Raw genomic sequence first — 15,934 nt, 5'->3', positions numbered from 1 at the left:
GCAAACGTAATGTGGAAAGGAGTAAAGACCTTTGGAGCCATGGGTCTTGTTTGCATGTTCCTCGGCCCAATGTTTAAACTGCGATCGTTGCGATCGGCTCTGCGGATGATGATTTAACACGGCGTGCCTTGGCGTGGTATGCGTTTCCTAAAACAGCAAACTGTCATTGTTGCACGTACCCCACCACCACCGCCAGAGACACCAATGGCACTTCCCTTTTCCGGTGACGATTTCGAAAGTCGGCCAAAAAACTGTCACTTTCCCGTGTGGCGGACAAAGGACAGCTCGCGCTCGGGGCTCGCCATCGGGAACACAAAATCAGGTCTGCGTTGCGGTGTCCTGTGCGTCTAGCATACTTTCACTTTCCAACTGCATCCCGGGCTCCCGAGGACCACATTATTTTGCACTTTCGCATTGCTTCTTCTGTCGTCCAGCGGCAAATGGCAAACGCCTAATGATGCAATCGCTGCGTTCGACTGGAGATTTTATGCAAATACGAAAATGCCCGAAACTCTTACTGCTTCGTGCGACGTCAGAGTCGGCCACTGACGTCAGTGGTCATTGCGGTGCTCGAAATTACGCCACCGCTGCGGCAACACCTTGCCGGTGACAATGGGCAGCAGGGCGCTGAAGGGTGTGCAAATCCGGGCCCCGATTTCAGCTCATGCACCGTTACATAAACGGCAAGCCGTTGTAGATGCTTGAACTTTAGTGCGATCCAAGGTGCTTGCGATCCCTTCATCGAAGATCCGGGTACGGAGCTGAGAGTGAAGCCGGCCTTAAGGTGAAGCCGGCCGGCTGGCTGGAATGGAATGTTTCATCGGAGTGGGCGCCAGTGGTGGGTTGTTCCGGTTACGGCGCGAGCATGCATAAGTTATCGTTGGCGTAGATTTCATAACTTGTTGAAACTCTCGAATTGAACGAGAGCATTTTTGTGTTTATGCATATTTTTTAATTCGTAGAAAGAAGGATATTCGATTGTGGACCGGTGAACAGTGCTAATGCTCATTGAAGGGGCTGTTGAAAGTTTGTGTTTTATTTAAACCATCGTTCGGTAAGTGCTAATAAATGCATCTAAAATTAAATCAATGGTAAAATTAGGCGTGTAAAATTAACAAGTTTTTTATGAATCATTTAACGCAATTAACGAGCATAAGAAAAAAATCATTATTGTGTGTGTTAATTTGCAACCATTCCGCGGCGCTTTCAACGAATAACGCCTAAAGGTATGCAAACGGCGATACAAGCGAGCTTCGAGCGCACCACCGAAAGCTCCGTTTATGTTTCGAAACAGCTGATTTCGAATGCCGTGGCCCGTTGTGCATAACCTTCCTTTCGTTAACCATGCTTTAGGTTTGATTTTACACTCTGCTGATGCACGCGGCCACGCAACGGCGTACCGAATCGATATATTTGCATGTTCCCGGTGATCGAGGCCAGCCAAGCCTAGCCGAGCCCTCAGCTTCCGCGTTATCCACTCTTAATCGCTTCACGTTCGATATGCGCTAGCGCACATGTGCTGCTTACGTACTATCGCGCACCGCGTAATGCAGATCGCGGCCATAGCTTTCAATTAATGAGGTTTTTTGCTTCATTTTGAGGATCACCAGCGTGTGCCGTGTCGTGGTTGCACAATTTATCGCGCTTTATCCGCTGCTCCGGTTGCCTGTGGCGCAGTTTTGTTTATGCGTTGCGCGAATGGGTGGCCCCAAAGGGTTCTGAAATTCAATAACGACTCCGAATGGGAGGGCAGCGCCCCAAACCACGCAAAAGGTTGAGCATTTTTGGGGCGTCACAGTATTACGTTACCACGGCTGCAACGGGCAGGGCTCGAACAATCGACGGCGAGGTTCGTCGCCTGTCGCTTGCAGTTCTTTGTTTTGTTTATCATCAGCTTGTGCGTCGAAAAGAAGAGGAGAGCGAAAAACAACCCGAAAGCGGACCACATTTTGGTCGCGAAGATGGTACGTGAACTCCGGTGCGAGCGGAGCGCGATCGATTTAGTGGGCCCCCGAAAACCGCACCAGGCGCACTAAAACCATAAACGATACACCAGCGATTGCATGTGCCCCGCCAATCTTCTGGTGCCGCTCGAGAGGGCGAAGAGTAAAGGGTCCCCGCAACTAAAAAAAAAACAAGGACAATGCAAACCACTTTTGGCGGTCGGTGCCCCCTTGCGCGGCAGATCGTATCGATGGATCCACCCGAAGCGTAGGCTTCGTTAAGGTTGGCGTATTCGCCGTTTTACTCTTACTTTGGTTATTTATTTTCTTCCTACACACCCGAAAAACCCACGGCCAAGGTTCGGTCTACCGCGGAGCCCACCAAAAAAAAACACGGCTTGAAATCACAAACACACAATGTGCTCCGGCCAGATCCTGCCGCAAATGTGCCGACCCTCCAACTCGGTTTACTGATAAAACGGTTCCATCTCAAATCAAGGTCCTCGCGCAGGACCTCGCGCTGCACGAACGAACGCAAACACAATTTCGACCCCTCCGGGGAGCGGAGTTGGAAATTTAATTAAACATAATTGAATCCGTTCTGGCCAGCACGAGATGGTGCTGCTGCGTGCCAACGGAGACCCGTGCAGCCGCGCCGTAGAATGATCGATGCCACCGAAATGAACCTTCCGAAGAAAAAAAAAATGGCCAACTCGTGAGAGAGGAGCCAAGCGCAAAAGCGAAAGAATGCAAATGTATTTTATGCTCCGGATCCGCGCGACAGTGTGCGGCGCATTCTTGCGCCGCTGCGGTAGTCACGAAGCCCCCCCCCCGACTACCCCAGAACCAGGCGGGCTTTGGACCCGGACCTGCCGAATGCCAGGGCTAAACGGTCGGGACGCTCGGCCGGATCGTGAGTAATCACTTTCGACGCAATTTATTATTGTTATTATCGCAACTGTTAACATGCTGTTTATCGCATTTTTGTTATTTATTTTGTTTTTTTTTTGGGGAGGAACTAGGTCCGGTTTTGCTGGGGCGTGTGCGCGTGTGTAGTAATTGAAGAGGCTGTGCTGACCGGGCGACAGCATCACGGAACACGAGTCCCCGCCCCAGGTTGGGGATTTGGTTAGTTTGTCCGGAAGCTTGACTTTAAAATAATAAAATGTGCGACAGAAGTGTGGGTCCCCGTTGCGTTGCATCCGAAAGAATCCCAAAACCGCATGATGTCTTAATTTTTTTGAAAAATAAAATTAACACACTGCGTGTGAGTTGCGGCGTGTGATCCTCGGGCACCCGGGGCAAATTCTTGCCGTCAGCAGTAGCTCGCTGAAATCGATTTTTAAATGCTTGTAACGACCGCAGCGTGAAAATAATGAGTGTGCATCGAACTCGGTCGGTGGCACAGGACCAAGCTGGTCACCTGGGCGCGATAAATCATTCTGACAGATCCCACCACCGCCGGCGATCCGCGCCTGTGCGTGCGTGCGCTTGGTTTAGATTGTCTTGACGCGTTTTGTTCCGCGCACGGCGCCCATTTTATGATGCAGCCCGTTAATTATTTTAGCATACCATCCATTTCACTTAACCCGATCGTGAAGGTCACTCGCCGTGCAGAAGGCAGCACGCTCGATCGCCTCCCCCCGGGCTAGGAGATGGCCACCCCACAGGAGAGTTCCCAGGGCAATTAGTCACCGATCAGCAGGTAATTAGTCAAATGTTCAGGTTTTATCTCTTCGATTTCTCTATCGCTCGTCGTCGTCGCCGTGGTCGTCGTTTTTATCCCGCGTTCGCCAATTTGCCTATTGCGAGTCCCGGCCACAGCACAGCGCACACAAATCGGCAAACAAATGGCGTAGAACTCGGCGCTCTCGTTGCTTCGCAGGGACGCTTCGCTTGCGTGTTCAGGATCAAGACATTCGCGAAAGACTCCTCCCCACCACGCGAAATCGAAGCGGAGCGAACCGTGACGGCACGGAACGGCGCGCCCGCGTTCGGAGCGCGAGTTAATGCGCGTGCGAGCGCAAACGACGACGACCCAGACGTAGACCCAGAGACCCGCGCCCAGACGACGATTGCGTGGGACCGTACATAATTATAAATTTATCTCTAATTGTAGTCTACATCGTTGAGAGCGATGCAGTCGCGACATTCGCTGTCGCGAGACTTCGTCATCCATTTGGCGCTCCGGGGTCGCCATGGACCCCCGGCCCAGGTCCCATGCCCCCCTTTGTGGATTCGAGCGCGAAGAGGCACATTCGCTGCGTGTGCTACAGAAACGATAAAACACTCTCGTCTTCTTATTAAAGAGCTCGTGATAAATGGGCCTTGCGCATCCCTCGGAGCTGCTCGGAGGGCCACGGGCACTGTTTCCGGCCTGACACTAACGACACGGCGATGCGATCGATCGACTAACGACACGTGTGCGACGATCCCCACGACCCTGTGTGTGTGTGTGTGCGGTGGAAAATGTTTTATGCAATCGTTAATGGGGATGGAGACCGTGAGGATAAAAACAAATAAATCGATTTCCATAATTCATGGCCGAGGCCCTGGATTGGGACGGGCAGACGATCCTGCAGAAACCCCTGTGCGCTGCTACCCGTTGCTGTCAGCACCATTTGCATTTGGTGAATGTGTGATTTTAGTGTTCGAAAAATGGGCATAAATAGAAAAGCAGTCAATATTTGTTAGCGCATCCTAAAAATTTGAACCCACCAATATTGGTGTTTGGTGTGGATGTTCTCGAAAAATGATTTAATCGATACGGGGCAGCAATTATTTAAAAACTTAGGAGCGTACATTTCACTACATCGAAACCTAACTTACCTTCTATGCTTCGGTCACTGTTCGGACCTCAATACCCACCGAAGACGCACCCGACCAGTCACCCGATGGCTGGGCTTGGGATTTGCATACGGATCCCGGGACAACCCAAAAACGGAGGAAAACGTAGTGCCCAGAAAAACGGGCCGACGCGGAACGGCCGCGGGTAGGGACCACCGAACAAGGCCAGGCTAGGCCAGCGTCTGGGTCGGGCCCCGGGAAACGCGGTCAAATTCGTGAGATCCAAGCGTCGGAAGATGATGATCGGGACGAGGGTTCGCGGTGGTCACCAGCGACCGTAGACCCGGGTCCAGGGTCCGGAGTCTGTAATTAGATTTTTATTTTATTTTGTAGTTTTCCTCCGTGAATCATAAATTGATTTTCCACCCGGCGCGGCCCGGCCCGGCCCGGCGCTCGTGCCACCACCATTCGCCGGGCCCATTCGGCTTGGGGGGCCCAGAAAGGGGAAGCGGCAAAACACAAAAAAAACAACAAAATAAACGGTCAGCCGACCCGGGTGGTGGTGATATTTCATCTCGTCGCCCTTGCCGACGTCGCGGCCAGCACAATGCACACTCACACAAGATAGCGATGCCTCCCGATGCTCGATGCGAAAAACGTGTCCCGAGATTGGTCCTTATCCCGGCCCGGATCTGGATCGGGACCGGATCGGAAAGGACCGGACACATGTTCCGCGGTGCTTAGAACATAAATTAGAAGCACGATCTGGCGAAGCCCGGGCCGGGCGAGGTTCTGGCCCCGGGTCGCAGTCGGGCGATGATGCCGATTTGTGATAGAATCTTAATGAATTCCTTTCGGTGATCCCGCCGGTCGAGTGGCGCGCTCATATTTACGCCCTTTTTCGCGAGCTCTGACTACCGACCGGGCGATCGATCGATAAGCGTCCGCGCGGTGGTAGCCCCGAACGGACGCGTTGAGGGATGTGGTATTCTTCTTGCTGTCGGCAGAGTGCGGCTGCTGCTGCTCCTGACACGTAGAACCTGGGCCACGTCGGGGTGCCGTTGGCGTAACACCGTTCGCCGCCAGCGGATTGTTTGTAATGAAATCTTAACGCTTTTATCTGTGGCCGATCAAATGATTTTTAGCGTCGCTTAAGTGAATTTAAATTTGTTATAACATGATTTTTATGCTAATGCGCCGGGTGCCGGGTGCCGAGGTGCCGGGAAGATGTATGCATAATGGTTGGCCGCAGGCGGTTGTGCCACGCGGAATTTTTGCCATTAGAAGCCATCGCCGCATTAGAGCGCGATGTTATCGATCGATCATCATGATGTCAGTTTTTTGTTCCTCTTTCTCTGATCGCCATTTCTTATTTATGGCCACTCGTTTTATTTCCGAAACCAGTTTAATGTTTTTAAATTATTATTGTTAAATGCGTAGTAAAAATATTTAACGTTCCGCGCAAAATGCCTGCCCCGTTCTGGAGGCTAAAAATACACCGCGCCGTCCGTCCGTGCTGATGCCTAGAACATCGGTCGGTGCCGGCCAAGGCTGCCACCGGGATAAGCGGGCTCCGGTCGTCGCAGACTCCGACCCCTAATGGCCTGATAAGCCGGAGCCGCAGCCTTATGATTTATTCGCCCATCCGAAGCCGGCTACGAAGCCGAAGCCCAGGACCGACCGTGCCGACGGGGCCCGTGCATTGTCCTTTTCGTCCGCGAAGCGCGTCCCAACCGCAGCACATATTTGTCAGCGGCGAGTAATTCCCGCCGCGACCGGAATGCCGGAGGCCCTGCGATGGTGGTGGGCCCTGCGGCCTCCCCGCCCCCGGAGCCGGTATTTCATGCACTTCCGTCGCATACATTGTCCTGCCGCGCACAGTGCCGCACAGTGCCGCGCGCCACACACATAAATAAATCGTCCACTCGCGCTGCCTAAATCGTGCGCGTTCGTACGTGCGGCTCGCCGGGGCCGCTAAGGGTTCACACAAATCAAAAGTGATAGAGAATAAATTCTACGTCTCGGCCGCCCGCAGGTCTTCTAGTTCTTCGTCCCGTGGCCACGACTGTCCACTGGCCGGTGCCGTGGCAGGCTTCGCGACGGCTTCGCAGATGACAGGCTACACCGACAGCTCCGTGGCTCCACGACAGGCGGGACGATGAAGTACACGCTGCGCGACAATTGATCATAGAGCGAGAGAGAGACGGAGAGAGAGAGAGTCACGGAGACCCTGGGCCCGACCCAAGACCACGCGGTTGCTTCCCCGCAGAACACCGATGATAAAGGGCCGCGGTCCGCGGTCCGTGTACGCGGTGTTAACCGACCGCAGCCTTGGCTGGCAAGGGATCAGCCGCGGACGCTAATCGATCGATTGAATGCAGTTGCCGCGGGAACACCCCAGCCCTGGAGTGACTCCCGCTCCCTGAAGGGATGGAGAAAGAGAATTTGCTTCGCCGGGCCGAGAAATTAGTTCTGATGTCTTACTCCATCGAGGCCACCGAGACGGGAACGGGACAAATTAATCGATCGACGGGAGCATCTCCCGCAGTTCCTCGGCGTGCAGGGCACGTGCCCACCAATCTGCGGGCCCCCGACGCAGGAGGCGACTCATTCATTAATGATGATTTATTGGTTTCTAATGCGATCCCTTTTTGCGGCGGTGCGGCGTCCGCCTGAAGTCAGAAAGCGGGCGCGCCTCGGCCACTGAAAGGATCACAATGAAGACTTTGAACATGATTTGCTCTAATTATATCGACAGGACAGTAAATCTTACGCGCCGATTCCGCTTTGGTGCGCACGTTCGCACTGGTTCGGGTGCAGGCCCGTTGCTTGGTGGGCTCTGACGGATTAAAGAGCGAGCGATCAGCACTGTCCTGCCGGAGGACACGCATCCCGCGAGCAGATGATGATTTACGAGCTAATTAGCTAATTTGATCCGACATGCAACTAGTTTGATCCTATTAGGTTTCACCCTGACCGCAAGAAGTAGATGTTAATTCCATTCGAAGCACGTCTCCGGGAAGAATAATATCCTGCCGAGGATCCTGCGGAGCTCGTTAAGCTCGGGAAGATCAAATAAACGTTATTGAATTACACAACACCGATCGATTGAGAGAAGGAACTATTTGTCGGGATGCTGAGTGTTGAAGTGTAGCTATTCGGCCTTCCATTTCCTAGTGGTTCCAGAAACTCCAGAAAGAAGCTCCACAAGTTACAGTCTGCCGGTTCTAATATTCCTGGACAGCTTCTTTAGCCGCAGTCAACAGATTGATCAAGCAGCCTTAGACTTCCGACGCTCGTCAAAATTCCCGATGCTTCCAGCATCTTCACAGCCCCGGTTCCAGAATGAGGCCACATTCTTGGGCAGCCATTTCCACAAGAAAAAGCACAAGCAAAGCAAGTCAGGTGATGATGTAGCTTCTTTGGCGGCGAATGAGCGAGTCCAGGAACCAGGAACTGTCATCGAAATGTGACTTACCCCGACCGATTCGATTCCGAATGGTTACTCACATGGGCCGATGCGCTTGGTGCGATCTCTGACACACTCTGGTGCCGTGCCGTGCCGTGCTCCGGCTGTTCTCACGGCCGGTCGTCGATCGTCGTTACCCCGCGGTTGTCAATTCGCCGATCGCGCCGAAGAAGAATTACTTCGCCCCCACCCGCCCCGCGCGTTGGCCGTGGCGGTACAGTTTCGAAGCAGAAGAAAATTACCCCGATGACGAGAGCGTGAGGCACAGGAATGCTGCTAGCCAGAACCTAGGCCCCTCGGGACCAGGCAGAAATGGAGACAGAACGCGAGTGCCCTGAGCCGACCAGGGTTGAGTCGAATTTAATGGGATGTTTGTTTAGCCAGTCCCCGGACCCGGATGGGACGGATCTCAGGACCTGTATGGGTCACGCCGTGGAATGGGAAAAAGTTGCATCGTTTGGCCTCGAAGTCGTCGTCGTCGTCGTTTCCTGGCACCGCTGCCTGGATTTACTGTCCGGGCTGTCGAATGCAAATTGATGACTCTGCCGGCCGGAGCCTTTCGACTCGAGCACTTCGGTGCCGGACAGCGAAAGATGGATTCCAGCCACATGGATGGAGTCGGAGTCAAGCCCGCCCGCCCCAAGGGGCCAATAATCTGTGGCAATAAAAAAGCTCGAGTGCGCGCGCGCGCGCGCAACACTCTAACCGCCCGAGGGCGGGCCCCCGGCGTTTCGGGGCCGCTCCGGGTCCTTGCCACGGAAGGTGTAAATATGTGTGACAAGGAAATGGCGAATTCATTACAGTTTTCAAACGGGATTCGGCGCACAACTAGCGCAGGCTCGTCTTCCTGTTCGCCAGGCGCCAGGCACAGGGACCCTCGTTGCTTGTCGTTGACGTTCGAGCGTTCATTAGGAGCACTCGAAATAATTGTGCACCGACCGGACAGAACTTTGTTGGTCCAAGGCCAGCACCAGCACCAGCAACTTCTTTCGGGGAAGGTTGGGCGCGTTGGGTTCGGGTTGGGTATGGCGTACTTTTTTTCCCCCCGTGCCGACCAACCCGAGTCCAATTAAAACGCGACTTTATTGGCACATATTGGTGGCCGTGGTTCTCGCACTCGCTCGCGTATTGATGCATATATAAGAGATTTATGGCGCTATGAAGCCGGGAAAAGCAATTTATTCTCGCTGCTCAACTCAGCGCAGGAAGGCCCCCGCCGCCGGTTTACCGTACTGTTTTCTCTCTCTCTCCCGGTTCGGGCCCCCTGTTGTCCGCTGCTGGTGTAAAAGTAGTGTAAAGTCCCGGCGGTGGAGTGTGTGTTCTGGATGGATGGCCGCCGCTGCAACTGCAAGCAGCACAATATTCTTTTGGTCATAGGTTTATGTGTTTCTGTTCGCCCGCGAAGATGCCCGCGTCTCTGGCCGCTTGTGGGAACACTATGCGTCCATAAATATCACTCGGGCCCCCCTCCCCCGACTCAACACCCTGCAGCGGGGTCCGGCTACGGGTACCGCGGTGACGCTTTATGTCCCTTGCGGTTGTAAAACTTCGCTCAGCCAACCCAGAGATGTGGGGCTGTGGTCCGAAAGATGGATCGTTCCGCTCAGGTTCGCTCAGGTTCATTGCATTCCCCGGCCAGACGCTGGTTTCCGGCACACACACACACACACACACACCTCCCTTCGCTGTTTGACCTCGGCCACGACGTTCGGCTTGGTTCCGATGGCTTGGTTTATTACGCTACGCGCGGGACGGGACGAACAACCCGTGGGTGATCGACATCGGTGGTGCAATGGGGTCTTGTCTCGCTGGAGATACCCGCCTTGGTCGCCTGGGGGCCAGGCCGGGGTGTTATCAAATTAGCGTGGCCCCTGCGAGGGACAGAAGGACGTCCCGAAGATGTGTCCGATCGTGTCCCGCCCGAAGGGCCAACCAGCGGGACCGGGTCGCTCATAAATTCGCAACTCCACAACCGTGGTGCTCTACTTCGTGACGTGCTGTGTGTTACGTGTTCGCACCTTGGGCGCCCTTAACGAACCCTTACCGAGGACATCACGTGTCAGCAGCTGTCGCTGTCAGCGCAGTCCTTCAGCAGCAGCACACCGCATTCTATCGCCCACCGTCTCTCGCGCGCACGTTAGCTAGTTAGTGCCGCGAAGATCGCACCGGTTCCGGTCATACAGCCGGACCGTCGGACTGTTGGACAGGGGAAAACAAATTTATGTGACCACTCGGATGGCTCTCGACGGATGATGCAAGCGCCAATCGGCCCAACGGTCCGCCAAAACATCATCTTCGCCATCCGCCCAATAACGCCGATGAGCCACAAACCGATGTCGATCGGCCTTTCGAAACTATCTCTCCGTAGCGCACGCGAATTGAATTGCGTAATTCGACCCCGGCGCGGATTGGCGTGGGTTATCCCGCCCCGCTCGGCACCAAAAGGCGGCCAAAGGTAAATTCTTTTGTCGTCCGCCCGGTGCTGTTTGATTTGCTTGACGTAACAACTGACAGCCACGTTGTCGAGTTGTTCAATCGCACAGCTCGCACTGTTGCGGCTTGTTAAAAAACGACGAAAGAGAGCGAAACGTTGGCAAGAAGAAGAAAGTACGCATGGTGATGGTGAACCCGGGACACCCATTAGTCACCCAGCGGGAGTCGCGAGCTCGCGATGGAGAGCCCATCCATTGGTCAGCCTCAATCAGTTCGAAGGGGGCGCGCGAGAGTGATTCGATGACTGCTCGACTGCTCGATCGGCCGGATCCGGACTGCGGTGCAGTGGCGTGAGTGGTGCACATTCCCTCATCCCCGGCGGCTAATAAATCATTTCGTCACTCGCACACACACACAAACACGAGGGCAGCTTCCTTCGTATTACAATGTGCGCTGCCGAGCCGAAGGAATTTAAATCACCAAGGACCGGGCAAGGTCGCCTGATCGCGCCGTCGCCGTTCCAGAAGTCCCGGCTTGGGCCTCGGGAAACTGCCGTGATAAGCAACCAAGCAAGCTACCAGGCCAGGCACCACCATGTAATCATCGTTTGGCCATCGCCGTTTCGGGGTAATCTAATTTCGGGCGCGGCCATTTTCGGCTGCGCCAGCTAACTACCATGTTGCGGCGGCACGCACGCGTGTGTGTGAGCATCGATTTAATCGATGGCCATGTTAATTTGATTAAACGATTCCGGCACGAAACACTGGCTCCGCAACGGGATGCGATTAAATTTTAGGACCCCGACCGGCCGGGATATCACGATTCCCGTTCGCCCGGCACAAACTTAGACGCACACTGGAGTTGCACCCGTTATTGATTTATAATAATTATCGATCGTTCGCGTACGGGGCCCATCGAGGTTTAACGAGGGCAAGGGCATGCATCCTCCATCTCAATCATGGCCATTCGGGACAGCACAGGTGATCCCAGGGGGGTATGCTAATGTTTGGCGGGGTGCCCCAAACAGAGCCGCGGCCTTGGTCGAGGTCGGCCGGTAAACGCGTCATTAGAAGCCGCGTCGATCGTGATCGATTTCGTCGGCCCGTCGGTCGGGACGGGATGGCCGTCGATCGTCCGGCAACATTCGCAACAACATGTTGTTGGTTTTCAGACGGCTAATTTTATCGGTGGTGGCGACGGCGGCAGCAGCAGCAGCGGACCACCGATTAGCTGGAACGACTTTGAGTAATGGCGCATAATTTACATATGTTTCGCCAACGAAATTGAAAGTCGCCAGCCGAGCCGAGGCCGGCACAGTCGGCTGCAACACTGTGTGTCTGCCGTGGGCCAAGTGAGAACCGCATTCGCACCTTTCGCAGGCTCATCGCAGGATCCTGCGGTTGGCACGGGGCCCCAAGGGGCCACGGGTATGATAATTTATGAACAATCATTTCATCCCTGCGCTGATGATGATGATGCTGCTGCTGCTGCTGCTGATGCTGATGACTTAAGACCTGCGGTACGGTGCGGTTGCCGCCGGCGTCACCCGAAGCCATCGAGGACCGCCGTTGCCTCGCGCCAACAATTGAACCACAAAGTATGCATGGCATGGCGCATGGCGGTCGCGAACGTGGTAGTAATAATAATAACACTTGCAATATTAATAACAACAATGTGCCTCCATTGTTCGGTGCAACAACGGAACGTTCTGATGGGTGCAACGCACCCATCCAAGCCCAAGATCTGGAGCTGCCCGGGGACCAAGATGAAGTTCTTCTCTTCACAGCACCACCAGCACCAGACAGAGCCAGAGAGAGAGAGAATGAGCAAACACTCGCGCCCGTCCTGACAGTCCTGAGAGGGCCTGATGGCCCCCCCGGTCCAGACCCTGGGGACGAGGCAATTAGCTGTGTCATCGTCGTAAAATTGATGAATATTCACAATAGGTGTGGTGCGAGCAAAAGGAACCCGTTCCCGGGTCCGGGGTTCACTAAGACGCTTTGCCGGATAATGCCCCGGCCCGGGAGCGGGAAGGGAGATCACGGGTCAAACACGAAGCCCCCCCTCGGGGGCAGGAGTCGGGCGCAGTGACATACAGAACGTTGACGCCACGTTTTCCCGGTTCCCGTTCCCGGGATGGTTGCGGATTTTAAATGTGACAAATAACGACGAGCAGCCCGACACGCGAATGAATGTGCATCCAATCGGTGAAGAAGCATCGGGCCCGGGCTTTCTGTGCAATTCTTCACCTGGAGTGCTGGAATGGTGGAATGGTGGAAATTAATTTTGAATTACATCCCGTGTCCCGGTCGTCGAATGTGTGCGCGATAGTGTTCACATTATTCATAAGCTCAGCCTTAGCTAATCCGCTACAAATTGGAAGTAACGTTTTCATGGTAATCAAATGCTTTTTTATTGAAGCCGCACCGCCAAAGACCGGGATCGAACAGGATGTTCGGGGTGTTAGGGGTGGTTGAATCGATGTAAATCGATTGCAAACGAAGAAAATTATGTTTCTTTTTTTTCAATTAATATTTCCTTCTTTTACAGTTCTTCTGCCGGGCTTTGGGGTCGCACAATCGACCGGGATGGCGATTGATAGTTGAGTGTGCCCCAAGGCAAGACCAAGCTCAAGAAAGTTATCGACCGGGTTTCCTAAGCTCGAAGTATTTTTTTAAAGCGTCGTAAAAAAACTCTTACCTATCATACTTGAGCTGAAATTTATAGGACGTCTTTTAGCAGCACGCTGATGTAACGTTGATGGATCACTGAGAGGAAGCGTAATGGAGCACTAAAAAACGGACCTCATCCTGTTAATTGTTTGTATCAAAACTGTGAAAAACTTTTAAATTAATATTATTGGAATTTTAATCAATAAGTATTGCTTAAGCTCGCGACTTAGCGGTCTTTGTCGGAACAATCAAGCAACGTGGTTTTGTTTACACGAAGTCAGTTGAACTCGCCGCGCTTATTCTTTAGCTACACTGAGTTTATATTGCATTAATAGTTATTATTATTGTTATTTCCGGCTTAAAACATAGAATTTAAGTGTTGCAAAACGTAGAGGTCGAATAGAGTATTTTGGGATTATGCTATTCAAACGGAAAAAGACCCGTCTAGATCATTGCGCCGGTCGCTGTCTACTTGATCAGCATCGAGGTCTGCGGCTTCACCTGCTGGCTTCGTCAGCTGTCAAAATGTAAGTGTTAAAGTCACACGCAATTGTCAACAAATCGGAAATGGACCAAAGTCTATTTGCATTTATTTACAAGAACACCAGCTCACTCGGCGAACTTTGTTCTGCCCCAGGAGCAATACATAAGCAGATTTTGGATTCTATCACGTTAACTTTTTTATTGGGAGTAGGATAAATAAAAAATCTAGTATTTTATCGATTGACTTTTTGACTTTTTCAGGATTTCTTTTTGTCATCAGTTAAGCACCGGTGTTAGGGGACGTACCGGGACGGTTATCCCTCCAACACTTCCGCCCCACACTTCCGAGGAGGAGGGCTTTTCACTCAATCCTCTTAACGGAACGGGTCAAACGGAATAAAAAGTATCCTATGTACGCCTCCCGGTTCTAAGCTATCTCCCTACCATGTTCTTGAGTTATAAATAGTTTAACTAAAACGACTTTTTCTATACATATAGATTCATTCTGCTCCAACAAACACGGCCAAACTTACATCGGATGTAACAAAAGTGCGTTAAGATTGAACCTCCGCCAGTTATTCAAATGGAACCGAGCACCGTTAGCACCACTTTCATTATCATTGCCCAGCTCCAGCTCCAGCAGACTTGGTCCGCTGCTGAGGTTTCTCCCATCGCATCTGTTTGCGCTGCTCCGTTTCGATATACTTTCCACCCATCCGCCGATGACGATTATCATCTTATCGCTGCACCGATGCACCGATGCAACAAAAGAATCCAACCACCGCCAACCGATGGAAACTGAAAGCGAGAGAAATTAATTTTGCAAAACCGAAGGCACCCAACCGCACCCGGTGCCCGGGCGCCCATTGCAAATCGGCCGTTCGAAGATTAGAAGTCGTCCGGCCACGCCGCTGATGCCAGTGGCCGTGTGTGTTAGAATGCATGAGTATGAGAAAAGTTTTCACCGCTTTTCCGATCCGTTCGAACGGGGGCGATACAATCTCCACCGCCGACTCCTGATGCGCATCTTCCGTTGCGGCGCTGCTGTTAAGCGATGCGCGATGCGATTTCCCTGATCCGACCGACAGAGAGAGAGAGAGTCGTACCGTACCAAGAAAAACACCTCCACGATCGGCGCTTTCGAGTGAACGTTTCGCCCTGCATTGTAATTAAATTATTAGCGTGCGGTCGCGTGCATGGGACAGATCGCGATCGTGATAAGGAAAGGCGGAAAATTTCGTTTCACTCTTTGCACGGACCCGAAATCAGTGTCGAAATGGTGCGCGGGAGCGGAACCCGATCAGCGCGAAAATCTCCGTTTTCCAAAAAGTATTCACCGCGCAGGTGAGATGAATTTTCCGCGGCCAAAATGATCGATATCTAGGGCACTGGAACCAACGCGGATAACGGCGCCGGGAATCGATCGGGATTTTCCCGTCCGTCCCGAGGTAATGGCACGGGAAACTGGGTGAACCTGGGTGAGCTAACAACCCATCATTAGCTGGAAGCCCGAACCCCGAATGCAAATGAGCCCCCCAATAACGCGTTCAAAGCGAGCGACGGAAGCGGCCGCTTATGGGTTTGTTCTTCTCCGCTGTTCTCCGCACAACGGGAATCGTGGGCCTCCGCCCGCACCAACCAAGCAGCCGACGAAGAAGAACGGTTTTCGGATTATGGGGTCCGAGGGCCCCAGGACGCTGAGTGGCTGGCTGAGAACAGCCACGCACAGAACGAGTGCGGTCCGGTGCGGGGCAGCGAAATTACAAACTCCAAAGCACCGTAAGATCCATAAATCCCATAAATACCGTCAATTATCCCGGTCCCGGAGTGGATTGGCCTTTTCTCCGATTTATTGGCGATCGCTGCACTTGGGGTGCCCGTGGTCCGAAGGTTGCAATGAGGTCTTGAACTTGATCGCCCGCACACCCGAAGGGCCTGCCGGTTGGCCGCGTCGCGCCGGACCGGGTCGGGTCGGGCCGGGGCCGGGTCTCCGGGACCACTCTGACCACCGGTTGCCGGTTGGTGCCGGTGCCAAATCAAACATTCCATCCGCACGAAACTAACAAATTAAAGAACAATAATAAACACATATATTTCACCTCGATGGACGGGCTGCGCGCTGGCCAGCATGGCCAGCGGGCTGCATC

This window comes from Anopheles cruzii, chromosome 2 (genome assembly GCF_943734635.1).
Source record: "Anopheles cruzii chromosome 2, idAnoCruzAS_RS32_06, whole genome shotgun sequence".
Classification (NCBI taxonomy): Eukaryota; Metazoa; Arthropoda; class Insecta; order Diptera; family Culicidae; genus Anopheles; species Anopheles cruzii.
The sequence above is the reverse complement of the archived record's forward strand: the minus strand, read 5'-3'. Positions refer to the sequence as shown.